This window comes from Rattus norvegicus, chromosome 1 (genome assembly GCF_021556685.1).
Source record: "Rattus norvegicus strain SHRSP/BbbUtx chromosome 1, alternate assembly SHRSP_T2T, whole genome shotgun sequence".
NCBI lineage: Eukaryota > Metazoa > Chordata > Mammalia > Rodentia > Muridae > Rattus > Rattus norvegicus.
The window spans coordinates 175275295-175295528 of NC_141534.1; the positions used below are offsets into that span (position 1 = coordinate 175275295).

General features: G+C 38.0%; 2 pseudogenes; one reads left to right on the forward strand and one right to left on the reverse strand.

Annotated features, from left to right (window-relative positions):
- Positions 13269-13795, forward strand: Or5p83-ps1 (olfactory receptor family 5 subfamily P member 83, pseudogene 1; annotated as a pseudogene).
- On the reverse strand, positions 17789-18269 carry Smapl-ps1 (small acidic protein like, pseudogene 1; annotated as a pseudogene).
- Positions 18270-20234: the final 1965 nt, after the last annotated feature.

The following is a 20234-nucleotide window of genomic DNA, read 5'->3' on the forward strand; positions in this document are numbered from 1 at the left end:
TTTGTAGGTCTTCAACTTGATTCCATCAATTGATATGTGTGTTTTATGGCAATATCATGAACATTTTATTTCTATAGCTCAAAGCCCAAATATTTCAAATCTCATTTGCATTATGTTTTAAATGTCTGAATATTGCTATGCTCATATCTTTTTATCTGTGTGTATATTCTGTTTATATGGGCAAGCCTACAACCACCTAAAAAGTTTTCTCTTCTGCCCTTACTCTCTTCTAATTTATTCTTCATGCATCAACAATAGCCATAAATCTAAATAAAATTAATTTCTTTCTCAAAACTTCCAAAGATCTTCCAAAGACATTTACTATGTCTTGGAAATTACTGATATACCATCCTGAAAGTTCAGGTTGTCAGATAGACTGGATTTAGAGTCAGCTATAAGGTGAAACATTGTTCTTAGTAAGATCTTTTAATTAAAATATGAAGGCCTCCACCTCTAAACTATCATGCATATTTATATTAGTCTAACATTCTTTCAAAATGAATGAGAATTGTAGTAAAGAGTTTTGGTATACATTTAAAAAGGAAATTTGGGACATTTACAAAGGAAAGAAGAGGAACTGCTTGGTTACCTCAGAACTAGTGAAATAACACAGCAGTAAGTCTCATAAATTTAGAGTTTTATTTACTAATGATATTGAAGAGCTTCCAAAACTGCATTTTCATTGACACAGATTGGAATTATTATAAATATGCCATTTAAAATATATAATTGGGGTGTTACATTGGATGCTTATTGTTTGTATATTTTTATGTATGGAATCTATCAACAAAATCAAAATGAAATCAGAAATTTCCTATAAATAATTTACTTCAATCTCCATCTTGTATACAATAAATATACCTATAGATTTAAAACTAAGAATGTGAGTGTGAGACTTATGAAAATCACAAAACAGTTATCATATGTAGAAGAAAAATTAAATTTTACAAATTAAAATTTATAATGAAGACCAGCAATTTGTGACCTTTATCAATTCATTCCAAATTACCCGTACTGAACTTAATATGCTGCTCATTACCATTTCTGTAATGATATTAGGAATCATATTGATTGAATTGTATAGATTATAAAATGTGTGGATTGAAAATGTTTAGTAACCTAACTTAATATAAGAAGCACTAGAATGAGAATATGAACCCAAGGAAGAATGAATTCAGTTTGCTCTTAGTATTCTATAAATTAAGAGTGGCAATAAAATGAAGATCATGTCTTTTTTCATTAATTATTATATGTATTTACATTTAAAATGTTGGCTCCAACCACATAGGTAGCAATGAATAGCCTAGTAAGAACACCAGTGGAAGGGGAAGTCCTTGGTCATGCCAAGACTGAACCCCCAGTGAACGTGATTGTTTGGGGGAGGGTGGTAATGGGGGAGGGATGGGGAGGGGAACACCCATAGAGAAGGGAAGGGTAAGGGGTTAGGGGGATATTGGCCCAGAAACCAGGAAAGGGAATAACAATCGAAATGTAAATAAGAAGTAACCAAGTTAATAACGATGAAAAAAATAAATGAAATGTCCTTCTTCCTGGTCTCCCCTCCACAAGCTGCCACCCCATGCCACCTCCCTTTGTCTCTAAGTGGGTGCTCCCCCACCCACCCACTTCAGGTCTCATCCCTCTATCATCCTTGTTTGCTGGAACAACAAGCCTTCACAGGATTAAACACCTCTCCTTCCATTGGTGCCAGATAAGGCAGTCCTCTGCTACATAGTGAAGTCATGGACTCACTCATGTATACTCTTGAAGAGCATGTCTTTATTTGGGAGAGGCAACACTTCAGGTTTTTGTTACCAAAGGTGGGCCCTTGTTTAGGAACATGGGTCATCCAGACTACAAGTTAACTGATTATATTAAAGCCAGTTTTTATAAGAAGAAATAAGATTTCTTGCAAGAACTAGAAAGAATTAATAAATAATTCGTATTTAAATTATAAATGATAGAAGCATGATAAATTTATTAAATACTTTAAACACTAATTAGAACAATGCTTCATCAAATACTTTGAACTATTATTCTAATCCCTTGCAAATATGTGACTACTATTTCCCATAATATTAGAATGTACTTGTTAACACAATCTCCAAATCTTTTATAATTTTCTAGCTGAAATAAAGTGGAATGAATGATGTGATTGCCTATAGAAACCAAGGGGTAAACATTCAACTCACAATATTATGTTTACTTATGTACACCCTGTTAGAAGCAAACTGACTCATGCTTTGAGAATTCCAGTCCCATATTCTTGTGTTTTTCACTGGTGCCTGGAGCCTGTGATGCTAGGGGATGTAGACAGGAAACAAGAGTCTTTACTTTCAGGAGATATTTGTCATAGAATTGCCAACCTATATCAAAATTAGTGAATTTATCATCATGCTTTTCCTTGAGCACCAAGCTTCCACGTCATTAGAGACCATGGCTTCCCAGTCTTTTTGGTGTTAAGTAGATAATAAATAAAGATTTGAAAACAATTCACAGGAGTCAGACTATGGCAAATAACTGATTTAATTAATTTTTTCTTGATTACACCTAACTGATTCCCCAACTGCAGCTTATGAATAAACTATATACATTATCAAAGAACAAAATATTCTTCAATGGTAGAGGGAAGTCAGTAATATACTTACCTTTTGGAATAAGGATTCGCTATAAAGTAAGAAAGTCAAGATAATTATAAAATGGTTTTATAGCCTCCTAGATGTCTCCCACAAACATTGTTAGCCATGGAGACTACGTCTCTGAAGAGTCTTGGGATTAAAATATGAATCCAATCCCTGGGGACCATTATATCAGGTGAAAATGAGTCGTTCATTACCCATGAGCACAATTTTCCAATATTCAGTCTGACCTTTTCCTTTATGTGAGAATTGGCATACTTTTATTTGATAAATTATTAGCAGTAGATGGCAATAAATTATCTCTGGCAAGTCTTGGTTCTGTGTTAATTTTATCTTTATTTTACTTGACAGTGATTGTTAAGTATACAAAATTGTCTTTCATTCAATATTTTCATTTGTGTGAGTGTTTTAGTGAGTGATATAATGAAGTTTCTTAGGAACTGTCTTCCTTAGGGTTTTTTTTAAAAAGATTTATTTATTTATTATATATAAGTACACTGTAGCTGTCTTCAGACACACCAGAAGAGGGCATCCGATCTCATTACAGGTGGTTGTGAGCCACCATGTGGTTATTGGGATTTGAACTCAGGACCTCTGGAAGAGCAGTCAGTGCTATTAACCTCTGAGCCATCTCTCCAGCCCCCTTCCTTAGGGTTTTATTGTTGTGAAGAGACACCTTGACTAAGGAAACAATTATAAAGACAATTATTTAATTAGGGCTGGCTTAATGTTTCAGAAGTTTAGCCTATTACCATCATACTGGGAAGCAGGGCCTTATGCAGGCATACTTAGTACAGCAAACCTGATAAGACTTCTACATATTTATCTGAAGGCAGTTGGGAAGATACTATTTTCCACAGACAGCCAGAAGGAGGCTCTCATTTCACACTGGGTTGAAAGTGAACATGGTAGTCCTCTAAGCCCACCTACACAGTGACACATTTCCTCCAAAGGGCCCCACCTATTTCAGCAAGAAAATATGTTCTATTAGTGCCACTTCCCTTGGACCAATCATATTCAAATCAACACATTCTACTCCATGTCGCTGTACAATTCTTCAAACATATGAGTTACGGTTGTCATGTCTAGCATAGCATACTGCAAAATACATTTAGTGCAACCTAAAAAGTCTCCATAGTCTAAATCTGTCTCAACAATCTTAAAAGTCCAATGTTTAAAGTGTCTTCTGAGTTCCTTGCAATCTCTTAACTATAATCCCATATAAAATCAAAGTAAAAGAACAGATCACATACTTCTAATGTATTATGGCACAGGATATACATTACTATTTCAAAACATGGTGAGGAAATACTGGACCAAACAAGACCAAAAACAAATTGATCGAACTCAAAGTTCTGAACCTGCATGTCTGGTATCTATCTTCTTTCAATTTTGTAGTCTTAAAAATAATTATTTCTCTTGAGCTGGTTCTACTCTCATTAGCAGCTTTTCTTGGCAAGTACCCCACAGCTCTGGCATCTCTTTCATCTTGGGGTCTCCAAGGCAACTCCAACATTACAGCTTCATATTTCAGTATCTAGGATCCACACATGATCTAGTCTCCTGAAAAGTACTTGGATCATATCTCCACCTCTACCATTGTAGCACTTCAGGGTCTGATTGACTCTACTACACTGTTGCTGCTCTTCTTGGTGGTTATCCCTTGGTATTGGCATCTCCAATATTCTGGAGTCTTCCACTTCAAATAGGCTTCACCAACAACCTTTTGTAGACTCTATTCATGGTGACAAGTTTCAATTTCTTTGCATGACATTTTCAATCCTGGGCTGTCAGCTGCATCTTCACTAATGGCCTTGCCTAGCCTTTCACAATGCCAAGCCTCAGCAGTGATCCATGACACCTTCATGCCCTCAAAACCTGTACTACCTGGATGATTCTTACACACTACCAAGTCCAGATGAAGCATGGACCATAACCTTGGCTGTCTCCCAAATGCAGCTCCATAGTACTTTCAAAAAACATGTCCCAGAAGGTTTTACCTCAATAATTTTGGTCTCTTCTTAATCACGACTAATTTCATAGCTCTATCACACTAGCATTAATTGTTTCAGTAACCCCTTCTACTCTTGACTCTAAAGCCAGAGACACTTGGTTGAAGCTGCTGACTTCTGCTATTGCTCAGGCTTTTGTTAGATTTTATCATCACTGCCTTTCTATTTTCTAACTCCTCTCTTGTCTAAGCTTGGATTACTTGGAACATTCTCTTTAGACTGACTGAATTTTGAAGTCTGCTTGCCTCTGTCTCCTGAATGCTGGGACTAAAGAAGTATTCCATCATGCCAGAACCTAAGCCTTTCTTTGCCATTTACATATTTATAAGTTCTCCATTGTAGTTCACTGCAGATAGTCGAGTTGACAACTGAGAATAACCATCACAATCTATGCTTTGTCAATATGACATACAATCATATCTCCTTAGGTCCAAATGAAAACAACAAACATGTCATAAAAATATGTAACATGATATAATATCCCTTGTTCAACTATAAGTGCATAAGCATTAAGCTTACATGAGTGGCATTTTGCCCCAAAATCACCCTGCTTGTAAATCCTTTTAATATCCATGAACACAAGATGCAACTAAGATGCGACTCCATTCCACTTCCTGGTAATCCTCTAATCTTTGAATAATACATTTTATGTGTTTTTCCTTTTTTTTTTTTTTTTTGGAGCTGGGGACCGAACCCAGGGCCTTGCGCTTCCTAGGCAAGCGCTCTACCACTGAGCTAAATCCCCAACCCCGTGTTTTTCCTTTATAAGTCAAAATGTTCCTCATAGAAGTGAACATTCACACAAATCAGAATGGCTAAGATAAAAAATTTAGGTGACACCAGATGTTGGCAAGGATGTGGATAAAGAGGAACATTCCTCTACTGCTGGTGTGCCTACAAGCTTTGGAAATCAATCTGGCAGTAAGAAAACTGGAAATATTTCTACTGGAAGAGCCATATATACCATTACTGGGTATATACCCCCAAAATGTTCTAACATATAATAAGCACACATGCTCTACTATGTTCATAGCAGCCCTGGTTATAATAGTCAGAAGCTGAAAAGAATCCAGATGTCCCTCAACAACAACAACAACAACAACAACAACAACAACCAGAAAACGGATACAGAAAATGTGGTATATTTACATAATGGGTACTACTCAGCAATTAAAAACGATGACTTCATGAAATTCTTAAGCAAATGGATGGAACTAGAAAATTTCATTCTGAGTAAGGTAAACCCCCTCCCACACACACACACCACATGCAGTATATGTGCACTAAGTGGATATTAGCCCAAAAGCTTACAATGCCCATGATTCAACCCACAGACCTTATGGAACTTAGCAGGAAGGAAAGGAAGACCAGGGTGTGGATGTTTCAGTCTGCTTTGAGAGGGGAACAGGATCATCTTGGGAGACAGAGGGAGAGGAGGACCTGGAATGGACAAAGGAGGGAGAGGAAATAAGGGGGCAGTATCAAATACTGGAAGGGATGTGAAAGAGACACAGCGGGTCAGGAAATTGAAAAAATAGAGAATGTCAGACACCATGGGAACAAGAAGCTCCCATAACCCAATGGCAATGGCTTTAACTGAAATGATCAGAGAAGGAAGAGATAGAAACTGTAGAGATCATCGACAGCAGATAGGCATAGCCCCATTTGAAGGGAAGGGGCACCAACTCATCTCAAAGATTTTATCACAGAAATGTTCTTGTGCAAAGAAAGAAAGGGGACACAAAATGGAGTAGAGACTGAAAGAAGGGCCATCCTGGGACTGCCCCACATAGGAATCCATCCTGTCTGCAGACACCAAACCCTACACTGTTGTTGTGGTCAAGAGTCACTTGCTGACAGGATCCTGGTTTGGCTGCTCCTTGGGAGGTCTAGCCAGCAACTGACCAATGCAGATGTAGAAGCTTGGAGCCAACCATCATACTGAGCTCAGGGACCCCATGGGAGAGCTGGCAGAAGGACTGGAGGAGTGGTGGGGACTGCAACCCCATAGGAAGAAAAACATCCACTAGCTGGACCTCTCCAAAATCTATATCATTGGTCAAAAAGGGCCTGAACAGATACACAGAGATTGAAACAATCCCATGCTTCCTATCAGATCAACACAGAATAAAGCTGGTCTTCAAACACAACAAAACAACAGAAAGGCCCTATACAAATTGGAGATGAATAACTCTTTGCTCACAGACAATTTGGTCAGGAAATAAAGAAAGAAAGAATTTAAAGACTTTTTAGAATGCAATGAAAAATGAAAGCACAAACCTATGGGACACAATAAAGGCAGTGCTAAGAGAAAAACTCATAGCTCTGAATGCCTAAAGAAATTGGAGAAAGCATACACTAGCAGCTTGATAGCACATCTGGGCGGTAAGGAAGGTGGATGGGGGGGGAACACCTGTATGGGAGAGGGAGTGGGGATGCAGGCTTATGGACAGGAAACCAGGAAAGGGAATACCATTTGAAATGTAAGTAAAGAAATGTATCTAATAAAAAGATTTTAAAAAGAAAGAAAGCACATCTGAAAGCTCTACAACTAAAAGAAGCAAGTACGCCCAAAAGGGGTAGACAGCAGGATATAATCAAACCGAGGGCTGAAATGAACCGAGTAGAAACAAGAAGAACTATACATAGAATCAACAAACTAGGAGCTGGTTCTTTGAGAAAGTAAAAAATATAGATAAACTCTTAGCCAGACTAACCAGAGGGCACAGAGCCAGTATCAAAATTAACAAAATCAGAAAGGAACATAGCAATAGAACCTGATGAAATTAAAAAAAATTATCAGACCCTACTACAACAAAACTGGAAAATCTTGATGAAATCAATAATTTTCTAGACAGATACCAGATACCAAAGTTAAATCAGGATAAGATAAAACATCTAAACAGTCTCATAACCCCTAAAGAATTAGAAGCAGTCATTAAAAGTCTCCCAACCAAAAAAGCCCAGGACAAGATGGGTTCATCACAGAATTCTATCATAACTTCAAAGAAGACCTAATACTAATACTGTTCAAAGTATTCAAAAAAATAGAAACAGAAGGAACACTACCTCATTCATTCTATGAAGTCACACTTATGTGGATACCAAAATCCCACAAAGAACCATCAAATAAAGAGAACTTCAGACCAATTTCCCTCATGAATATTGATGCAAAAATACTCAGTAAACCAAATCCATGAACACATCAAAATGATCATCCATCATGATCAAGTGGGTTTCATCTCAGGAATGCAGGGATGGTTCAATATATGGAAATGCATCAACATACTCCACTATATTAACAAACTCAAAGAGAAAAAAAAACCACATGATCATCTCATTAGATGCTGAGAAAGAATTTGACAAAATTCAACACCCCTTCATGTTAAAAGTCTTGGAAAGACGAGGAATTCAAGCCCCATATCTAAACATAGTAAAAGCAATATACAGCAAGCCAGTAGCCAATATCAAACTAAATGGAGAGAAACTTGAAGCAATACCACTAAAATCAGGGACTAGACAAGGCTGCTCACTCTCTCCCTACCTATTCAATATAGTAAAGTCCTAGCCACAGCAATTTGACAATAAAAGGAGGTCAACCCTTTACAAATTTTAAAAGAAGTAAAAATATCACTATTTGCACATGATATGATAGTATACTTAAGTGAATTCCCAAATTCCATCAGAGAACTTGTAAACCTGATAAACAGCTTCAGCAAAGTGACTGGATATGAAATTAACTCTAAAAAATCAGTAGTTTTCCTCTACTCAAAGGGTATATAGTCTGAGAAAGAAATTAGGGAAATGTCACCCTTCAAAATAGCCACAAGCAAAATAAAATACCTCTCACCGAGCCAAAGAAAGATCTGTATCACATGAACTTCAAGTTTCTGGAGAAAGAAATGGAAGAAGAACTCAGAAGATAGAAAGACCTCCCATGACCATGGATTGACAGGATTAACAGTAAAAATGGCCATCTTTCCCAAAGCAATCTTCAGATTAAATACAATCCCCATCAAAATTCAAGTTCAATTCTTCCTAGAGATAGAAAGAGAAATTCTCAGATTTATTTGGAACAACAAAAATCCCAGAATATTTAAAGCTATTCTCAACATAAGAGAACTTCTGGGGGAATCTCAATCCCTGACTTCAAGCTCTACTACAGAGCAATAGTCATAAGAAATGTATGGTATTAATACGGAGATAGGCATGTAAATTAGTGAAAATGAATTGGAGTTGCAGAAATGAACCCACACACCTAAGGTTTCTTGCGCTTTGACAAAGAAGCTTAAACCATCCAGTGGAAAAGAGGGTTTTCAACAAATGGTGCTGGTTTAAGATGGCATGTAGAAGGACACAAATTGACCCATTCTTTTTTTCTTGTACAAAGCTCACATCCAAGTGGATCAAGAACTTCTATATAAAACCAGATATACTGAACCTAATAGAAGAAAAATCCCTGGCCACAGGGGAAATTTTCCTGAACAGAAATCCAGGGGCTTATGTCCTAAGATCAACAATTGAAAAGTCGGACCTCATTAAATTGAAAAGTTTCTGTAAGGCAAAGAACACTATCAATAGGCCAAAATAGCAACTGTTGTTCCTTGTAAGCTCAAGAATTCTTGGGTTTGCAACCAGAGCTTCCAGGGACTAAGCCACTACCCAAAGACTATACATGAACTGACCCTTTGATTTGAGATTATAAAAAGAAAAGAATGAAGTTTTCTGAACCAACTTCTGATAGTTGTTGTTGAGATGGATAAGAATGTTGTGCATACTGCTCTCATTATTAATTTCATGTTTTATGTTACATTTCTCAGTATACTTTTTAACTAACATATATAATTATATTACTTCCCAACTTTTCTCTCCTCCCTCCAATACCTTGAACATTTTTCCCCTCCTCTCAAACTGGCGATCTGTTTCTCTTTATATTTTGCTACAAGATATACTTAAATGCATACATACACAGATAGAACATACAGAGTTCATCTACTGATGTTTAGTAAATATGATTCAACTCCAACTAATTTGTATTGAATAAAAAATTACAAGTCTCATCCTGGGGGGGACCGATTCTCTCTCTTCTACAAGCCTTCTCAGCAGAAGGGAGATTGCATCTGATAATAAAAATCCATCACCAAGTATACTGGGGTTATGCATTGTAGAGGAGAACCTACCACTGCCACTGATCACCATTGTTCCTAAGTGCCTTTGGAAACTTATCCTTGTACCAACAGTCAACTGAAGTTATCACTGAACATCAAAGAAGATTCACTTTGCAGAAGATGGAGACATTACAGAAAACCACAAGTGATTTTAGTACAAACAATTAGGAGGATCCCAGTCCAATGCATATATCTATAACACAAGTCCTGCATTTCACTTAGGGCTCAGTAAACACCTTAAAATAGGACCACTAAGAATGTAAGAGTAAAACTACTAAGAACTCAGTGGTGAGACTGTGCCACTCAGAAATGACAGGAAAACAATACCCATAATACCAACTCATAAATATAGCTATCTAGGTAAGACCTGAATAGACAGTACCATGCAAGACTGGAAAGGGGAATCTCATGGTTCTCACCCCTAGATATTATTTTTATTTAAATTTTCTGAAATCTCTTTATTATTATTATTGTTATTTTATTTTTTGAAGATGGATTCTTTTCTCATACAATACATTTGATTATAGTTCACCTTGTCCTGTTTTTTTCTACTTACCCTCCCATTTGAATCTACACTGTGTTTGTCTCTTATTAGAAAAGAAACAACTTCTAAGAAATAACAACCAAACATAACAAAATAAAATAAAATAAGTTGAAGAAAAAACTTTTATATTGAAAGTTGGGTATGACAACTCAACAAGAGGAAGAGTCCTGAGCACAGCACAAAAGATAGTGACCAACTTGTTCTCACAGTCAAAAGTTCCATAAAATTATTAATCTAATTGTGTGTGTGTGTGTGTGTGTGTGTGTGTGTGTGTGTGTGTGTGTGTGTGTACTTTCTATCTCCAGGGTTGTTTCCCTTTACGATTTCTTTATTGTTTCTATTTCCATTTTTGATTCTGCATGGTATTATTCAATTCCTTCACCTGTTTGTTTGTGTTTTCCTGTAATTCTTTAAGGGATTTTATGTTTCCTCTTTAAGGGCTTCTACCTGTTTACCTGTGTTCTCCTGTATTTCTTTAAGGAGTTATATATGTCCTTCTTAAAGTCCTCTATCATCATTATTAGATGTGATTTCAATTCAAATCTTGCTTTTCTGGTGTGTTGGTGTGTCCAGAACTTGCTCTAGTGGGAGAACTGGGTTCTGATGATGCCATGTAGCCTTAGTTCTTGTGATTGCCTCTCTCCATCTGGTTATCTCTGAGTTAGTTGGTCTTGCTGTCTCTGACTGGAGCTTCTCTCTCCTGTGAGCCTATGAGCCTATGAGCCTATGAGCCTATGAGCCTATGAGCCTATGAGCCTATGAGCCTATGAGCCTATGAGCCTATGAGCCTATGAGCCTATGAGCCTATGAGCCTATGAGCCTATGAGCCTATGAGCCTATGAGCCTATGAGCCTATGAGCCTATGGGCCTATGAGCCTATGAGCCTGTAATCTTAGGTGTGCCAGCACTTCTGGGAGACCAGCTCTCTCTAGGCAGGATTTGGGTGTGGAGAGCTGTGTCACAGGGTCAACTCTAGGGAAACTGGAAGGATCCGTTTCCTGACTCTTTCAAGGTTCCTGTGCCCTGTGGGTTCCTGGCAGGTCCCTCTTTGGCCAGTTTCTAGAGCAAAAGTGGTGGTCTCACCTGAGAAATTTGGAATGACAGCACTTCTGGGAGACCAGGTCTCCCGGGGTAGGGGGTGCTGGTGGTTTGCATGACATTTCTTAATTTTCATTGAACATTCAGTGTGCCTGCTGTAACATTTTTTCTTTTATAACTAATGATAGCTGTTATATAACATTATATCTGATATTTTAGGACTTCTTCAAAACACAAAAGCCTTGTGTTTGTCACAATGAATTGGCTAAACACAGAAGGCACAAAGCCCTTAACTAAGATGTTTCAAAATACACACACACAAAAAAATAGTGAGCAACAAAGAACAAATTGGTTTAATATTTTATGTTACCAGATTAAAATGACTTTTGAATACAGACATACTTCTTTTGACTTATTTCCTTAAGAAAAGTAAGTGAAAATAATATTGTTATTTAAATTAATCTGTGTGATGGCATTTTTCCCTAATGAAGAAACATTACAAGAAACCAATCACTGGGAAAGAAGGAGGCAGGACTTCTGGGTTGGAGAGAAGAAGAGGGAGACAAGAGATAGGAACTTCCATTTTGACCAGAGGGAACAAGGGAGCCTGAGAGAATGTAGGAAGTCAGAGAATGTCTGTTTGAGTGATTTAACATAGATTAGTTTACAAAACTAGAGATGGTAGGTTTTGTGCCCAGCGATTGTGGTACCTAATGATTCTAACCTAAAATTGTGTGGTGTCTTCCTTCACATGGTGACTCAAGTGTGTGCCAGAGAAATACCTTTCTTACAGCAACAGAGCATGCTGTACAAGGGAATACACCCCAACTGCTTGCAGGTATTTGTGTTGGGTGTGGCAACAGCCAGCCAGGGGAACTTAGCAAGCCCAGAGAAGAGAGTGATTTCAGAGCTCTGGAGATGCAGAGCCAGTGTGGGTGAGACAGACCCTAGCTCAAAGGAAAGAATACAGTCTAGGTCTGTCCTCCTTGCTGGGATCAGACCAAAACCACTGGCTTTTGCTTAGCCAGTGTTAGCATGGGATGACTTCTTTTATTTTACCCTACACATCAGTACTTACTTTGTTTGCTCCCAAGGCTTGTTTTACATAACAATGTTACTAGTTCTGAAAGTAAAGCTGAGTATCCAAAAGGAATACTCAAAAGATGATTGTCCAAAAGAAATTGATTAACATTCCCTAAACTAACATCCACTAACTAAATTAAATAATATCATAAGATTAAGGTAAATTTTGTGTTCATCAGACTATTCTCAAAACTTGTTTACAATAAATGATGATGTAAACATAATTTTATATGAAAATATAAAGTTAAAATGCCACCTTCAAGTTGTTAACTTAAAATATGCTAATGTCACCAAGGAATAGACCTTGTAGAGAAATATACCAAATTCTTAACTTTGATATGAACCAGGAAGTCTCCCCAAAAGCAGAACCAGCAGATTTGGTGGATGGGCAGAAATTCTGTAAATACAAATAAAAGGAGGAGTGGTCGAAGAGAAGGATTTATGAGAAGACTGGCTGTGAGGTATGTTTTGAATTTCAATGTATCATTGAGCAAAATGATAATCCCAATATCACTCTGAAACTGGATCTGAACCTTAGGAAACAGATCTGCCTGTAATAGAAGGCGAGGGAAGTACTGTCAACAGAAATCACATGGCATATCAGAAAGTGAGGCTCAACCATTCTCATGTACCCACAATATTAAGAACACTGGTAAGTACACTTTGGTATAAAAAACATTTAATTGAGCTACTGAATAACTATATACAGGAAGGCTTATATAGAATGAGAACATTAGACAAATGATTTCATCATTTTTCTCCACAGACACAGTTCATAAAAGAGATGGAGCCTGGAAACCACACTACAGTGACAGAATCCATCCTTTGGGGTTAACAGATGGTTCTCCATTCTGTGTCATCTTCTTTATGCTTTTACTTGGAATATACATCATCATCTTCATAGGAAATATCAGCTTAATAAATTTACTAAGAGATGTTCCCAGCTCCAAACCATTCCACCATATACATGTTTATAAGCCATTGAGCTTTTGTGTACACTGGCTTTTTGACATCAGTTACATTTATAATGATGATAGGATTCATTGTACATGGAACAGACCTCCATGTGTATGCCTGTGAAACACAACTTTGTTCTGTTGTGGCTTTGGGACAGCTGAATGCTTCCTGCTGTCTGTCATGGCCTATGACAGATAAGTAACCATCTGCTCACCCTTACTCTACTCTACACATATGTCTTCCCAAATCTGCCTTCTCTTAGTTGGGGCATCCTATGTGGGTGTCTGTATGAATGCATGGACATTTACTGGTTGTTTGTTACATCTGTCTTTTTGTGGAGCAATATCAGACTAACCCAATTAAAGCACACAAAAATATCTATGGAGTCCGTTATATGTTGGTCAACTAGTCCTAAACAAGAGACTTGTCAGGGAGTGTTCGATGAAGGGCTCTCTAGCAGACCTAAGCACTAGAGGCAAGTGTGCCCAACCTTCTTCTCTCTCCCTTAAAAACCCATTACATTATATTCCCTAAGCTATCCCCCAATGTCTCTTTCCTTTTTATAGCCACTGACCCATTTCTGAGATTAACACCAAGGTCCAACAATTAAAATTTATTATTTGCCTACACTGAATATTCCATCCAGTTAGGGCTTACCAACTCAGCCATCTTTAATCCTTAAAAAACAACTCTTGAAAACAAACAAACAAACATTGGCTGCTTGCTGTCTGGTTTTGCCTGATCAAGAGGGAGCAATGCCTCCCTACATTGTTCCTTCAGGGTAGTAAGTATCATTTGGGCTGTGAATTTGGTGTTTGGGCATATACTGTACTAACTCTGAGGTGCATCCCCACCTTACATTAGTGTTGTGACTAGGATCATAACTTGGATGGGTCTTTGAGACCCCCCCAAATCCAGTGTTCACAGGTAAAAGACCTTCTAGTAACTGCTCCCTACCATCCAACAGTAATAATTGGTGACTATTCCCTCAAGTTTTCTTGTCCCAAACATTACCCAAGACACAAGGTGATAACTGCTGAGTCTCCTGCATCCCTGCCGTTTTGGGTCTGGGGAGAATACACCCCACCAAAGCCTTCTGCTACCACCATAGACTCCCTCAGATTTGATCAAGCCAGCTCAGTCAGTCAAAAGGTTCTACAGAGCAGAAGGAGGATTAAAAAGAAAAAGACAATTAGACAACATTGTAGCATGACCCCAGCCAGTTCTGAGGCTGAAGCAGGTTTATTTTTTTACTAGTCTGCTTTTATACCATTTTAATTACATGTAAGTAATAAGGTCAGTTTGAGGTTAAGGGAAAAAGTAAGGCAATAAACACAAATAGTCAAGGAACAAGCAAGACTATTTGTTTATTAACAAAGGCCTGTAATCACTGTTTCTATGGGATTATGAAATGACCAAGATATCTAAGCCTATTTCTCTGTCCTAACCCAAAGTCATATTTTTGCCTGAAGCCTACTTCTTTATTCTAGCCTAAAATCAGACTCCTGACTGACCTTACTTTCTTGTCCTGGATCAAGGTCAAATTCTTGCCAAGCAGCCCCAAAAAGCTCTCCACAGTGATGGATGGTAGGTGAGTATGTTTGGCAGTTTCCCTTTTACTTTGGTTGTTTTTCTGCTCAAATCTAGTGTCTATTCTTAACAGTCTAAAAATCCTGTCAACAGGTCCTTAATTTTCCTCAGACTTTTATTCCCTCTCTTCAGGGTTTGGGAGACAACTCTTTCCTTCCAATTGAAAGCCTAGGGGATGCTCATGTTTCCCAACCTTGGTTCCTGGCCCAAAATGACTAAAGGAGATCTGCTCTCTCCATTCTGACTAAAAATGACACCTCACACAAAACATTACTGCCTCATCTTAACACTCAGAACTGGTCCATATATTACCTAGATATCAAACAAAATGACGTTATGATTTTGTAGGCACAAGAACTGAAGAAAGAAGACACCTCTCCCCCCCAAGCTTTCCCTCTCCAGAGACATAATGTGGCTCTGTCTGTCCTCACTTGCTTCTCTGCATTCTCTGTCTTCTCTGCCTATCTCTAATCCAAGATGATTTTCCCTTGCACTGATATATTATTTGCCATCAAAACCTCTGCCACAGAACCACAGTAATACAGTAACTGACTGGTAGCCCAGAACTCTGGGGCCCATCCTGTTGCTCCTTCAATATTCCCCACTCCTGATGCCTGCAACTTACCTTAGCACAGATTTCCCCATTATCTCCTTAAACACCCACTTCTGCTTTGTTTAAACAAAAAGGCAGTTTTTAAAGAGAAAAAGGAGGAGAGGCACAGCAATGGGGATGTAAAGTTTTTAAAAACAACAATAACAACAACACTACTGAAATAAAACCTTGCTGTTTGATGTTTATTTCTGCCCACTTGAGAGGCAGTACCACCTCCCCTGCCCCCAAGTTATCCCTACAGGGTAATAAATCTCCATTCTGCTGAGAATTTGATGTTTGGATGTATCCTGTACTGACTTCAGGGGCCTCCCTCCCCTTACAGTTAACATACCCAGTGTCACTTCACTGGATAAAACTAATTTTTCCTTCTTCCTGCAGATACAAGTGACAGTTCAGATGCTAAACTTTACCCTTGCAGCTAGATTTCCACCTATTCATTCATTCATTCATTCATTCATTCATTCACTTTTTAAAATATAACAAATTAAAATATATGATAAAACAAAACCATTACTTTGAAGTCAAAAAATACACACCAAAATAAGGAAAGGAACCCTACAGAAGACACAAGAATCATAGACCTACCCACTCACTGGTTTATTCAGGATCCCATAAAAACCACTAAATTGAAAGATGATCCACATAAGAAGACTTAGAGCAGATCAATACAGGTCTTCTGCATGTTGCATAAGTCTCTATGAGTTCATGTAGCTTTGCTAATGTTAATTTAAGGGCCTTGTTATTTTAGTGTTTTCCTCCCCCTCTAGTGCTTATACTATTTCCACCTCCTCTTCCATAATGATCCTTGAGCTCTGTGGAGAGGGGAGAGAGATTTGATGGAACCATCCCATTCAGGGTTCAGTGTCTCAAGGTATCTCATTCTCTTTGTAATGATAGTCTGTGGGTTTCTATATTTTTCCCTTTTACTACATGAGGAAGCTTCTCTCATAACAGCTGATCTATGATAGTCATAGATTTATGAACACAGCAGAATATCATCAAGTATCAACTTATGACTTTTTTTTCTATTTTGTAAAACCAGTATTATTTGACTTTATCCTAGGTTTTGTGGCTAACTAGTATCTGGTTCTTGGTACCCAAGTAGTGTCAGATATTGGTTACATCTCTTAAACTGTGCTATAAGATTAGGCATTAGTTGGTTACTCCTGTAAATTTTGTTCCACCACTGCTTTAACATATTTTTCAGGCATACCGCTCTGTAAAATCAAAGGGATTTTGTTTCTGTTTCTTTTTACTACCCAGAATATATCATCCTGTACCAGACACTACACATAGAGATGAAGGTTCAGTGTAGACACCAATTCAACCTCTCCATTTTCAGTAAGTTTTGTTGATGTTGTCTTCAACCAGAGGTCCTTGCTAACAGCTTGTGTAGAGCAAAGTTGTTTGGGAATTTTCCTACAACCCCTTTGGGCAATAACTAACCAGGTCCTGTACTGAAAGTTTCCTTTGGTGACAAGAAAGGACCAGTTAGGACTATGTTTCCCTCATTATTTCAAGACTTTGCTAGGTTCAGTTCTATATATTTTAAGAAGTTTATACTTCAGTAGGCTTCTATACTACTCCTCAAAGGCTGCTCAATTCTTGTTGTTTCTTTTATATTCCCTCCGTAAAGCTCCTCTCCTCTCATACTCCCCACATGATTTTCCTCATGCAGTTCTCAGTGCTCCAAGACTACCCGTAAAATCTATTCTAGTCTCTCTACCAGGATATCCATGTGTTTACCCTAGTCCCTTTCTGTATATGTAAGCTCTCTAGATCTATGGATTGTAATGTGTTTATCATTTATTTAATCTTTAATATGCACATATAAGCAAATACAAGTTCTCTCTTTGAGACTCTCTGAGACTGGGTTACCCCATTAAGGATGAGATTTTTTTTTGAAGCTGAGTACAGTATTTATTTCTCATTTTATACAACTCTGACTCTTTACAAAAAATGGTTATAGTCATGCCAAGAGAAATGTAACCCACAGCATTTGAAAGCAAACACTCTTTGTAGTTATTTAAAAGGGCCTTTTTAAAAACTATAATACAAAGGTCTGTGCTCTATAAGCAGTCCTCCACTGTGCTTTATAACAATAAGGCTTACTTTTAATACAAAAAAGACTAAGTGTTTGGTAGTTATGAGCCACTGGACTTGACAAACATCATCTTATAATTGCTCTTCGCATCTTTTTTGCTCTTTGGGTCATCTGTGTCATCAGAATGCACAGCAGCGTGAAGCTCTTCTGAAGACTCCTCCTTCTCAGACTTAGAATCGCTGTCTGAGTCATCTGGATTCACTGCATCAGGAAGGTCGTCTTCATCATCATCTCCAGCCACATCACTTTCTCCATCATGATCTTCTACCTCGCTGAAATCGAGCCGCAGTTCTGCCCCACTACGATCCTGAGAGTTTGCTGTCCATGCTCTGCTGGTACTGAGACTCCAGCTCTTCATTTTCTTGTCTTCTTCCCCTGTTCTGAAGTGAGATGTTTATTTGTGATCTCCTATAACAAGACAACCAGTGTGTTCTTTCTTTCCTGTACCCATAAGTCTCAAGAAGTTTTCTTTCTTCATTGCCCAAATCTGCTGCCTCCCAATTGCTAGATCCAAGATCATCATCGTGAGAGGCTCAACGTTTCTCCCCGTGCAGGTGAGACTCCTGGCCAGCACTCACCGTAGCTAGGATACCAACGGGAATAGGCCAAACAGACTCACAGTTCTCCTCAAACGCGGCACTAGCAGTCCTCACCCAGCTTCCAGACTAAGCAGCGCCACTCCAGAACATAGAGCCCCTCCCCAGGACGATATCTTCTACTTCCGTCTACTTGCCTATAAATTTCATGATGTCACTTTTTAACAGATGAGTAATACTTCATTATGTAAATGTGCCACATTCTTTTTATCCATTCTTTGATTGAAATTTCCAATTTCTGACTTTTGCAAATAAAATAGCAATCAACATGCTTGAGCTAGTGTCCTTTGAGTAAGATGAGACATCATTTGGATATATGCCCAAGAGTAGAATAGCTGGATCTTGAGGTAGACTGACTTTTATGTTTCTGAGAAACTTCCATATTGAATCCATGGTAGATATCAATGTTTTCACACCTAACAACATTTCCTTATTCCCTTATTCCATATCATTTTCAGAATAAGTAATCACTTGTATTGTTGATCATACTCATTGTGACATGGGTAAGATAGAATCTCAACAGAGTTTTGATTTGTACTTCCCTGATGGCTAAAGGACAGTTCGTTAGAGAGAAAATCAACAAACTTTAATTTCTTTGTTCAAACTGAAAAATAGAATTGAGAAGTCACATTGAACAATGCAAAGAAATAGATGAATTAAAACAACAAGATATAAAAAGATAAGAAAAAGCCAAGGAGTTAGACAGAGGAAAGTTAAGAAAATGTTTAGTTTATTCCTAGTAATTAAAAAAAAACACTTCTCGAGCTAAACATCATTGATGCTGTTGGCAGCCTCTTCCTATCACATCAGGAAAAAAGGCTGTCATTAGGTAGGATGTCTTCCTTGTGATAACACAGGGATATTTTGAAATAGCTGCATCCTCAATAGATTCAACTTTCTTTCAATATCATTGTCTATTGAATCTCATTTGTAGGCTTTTTAGTAAGTTCATGAGAAGAAATGAACTAAGAGCACTCACTGATTTCCATGAATTGGGAGACAATTGGGCTTATAATACCTTCTTGAATATGGCATCCATTTATGAATGTTCATTAAAACCTCTTAGAAAAGTGTCAAACTTCAGACTTCACTGGTATCCAGTTATCGGATTAGTTTGTTGCTGCATCTTTGAAGTATGCTTTACATTCTTTCTTTTTTAATTTTAGTTGTTATATTTTTATTCACTTTACATCCAAATTATAGCCATCCAGTCCTCCTCTTGTCAGTTTGACCCCTATGAAGCCCTCTCTAATTTGTTCCCTTCCATTATTCTCAGGAAAGAGAATCTCCTTGGTGGACTACCTCACCCTGTGGCATGTGGTACCAGCAGGACTAGGTATATGCTCTCCTAAGTAGGCCCAAAAGGCAGTCCAGGTAGTAAGAAGGGGATCCTAAGGCATGGAATAGAGCCCCTGCTGTACTTGTAAGGGGACCCACATGAATATCAAACTGCACATTTGCCACAAATACATAAAGTGTTTATGTATAGCTCCTACATGTTACGTGATTGGCATTCCAGGTTCTGTGAGTCCCCATGGTTCTAGGTTAGCTCACTTTGGATATTCTTATGGTGTTCTTGATTCTTCTGACTTCCTTACTTCTATCCCACACTCTTTCACAAGATTCCACTGGACTCTCATGTTTGGCTGTAGCTTTCTACATCTGTTTCCATCTGCTGCTAGATGAAGCCTATCAGGAGAGAGTTATGCCAGGTTCCTACCTGCAGGAATAGCAGATTGTCAATTATAGTATCATGGGTTGACTCTCTTGCATGGGATGAGTCTCACCTTGCAGCAGTCTTTGTTGGCTGTTCTCTCAGCCTATGATCTATCTTTATCCCTGGACATCTGGTAAGCAAGAAAAATTTGGGGTTGAAAGTTTTGTGGGTGG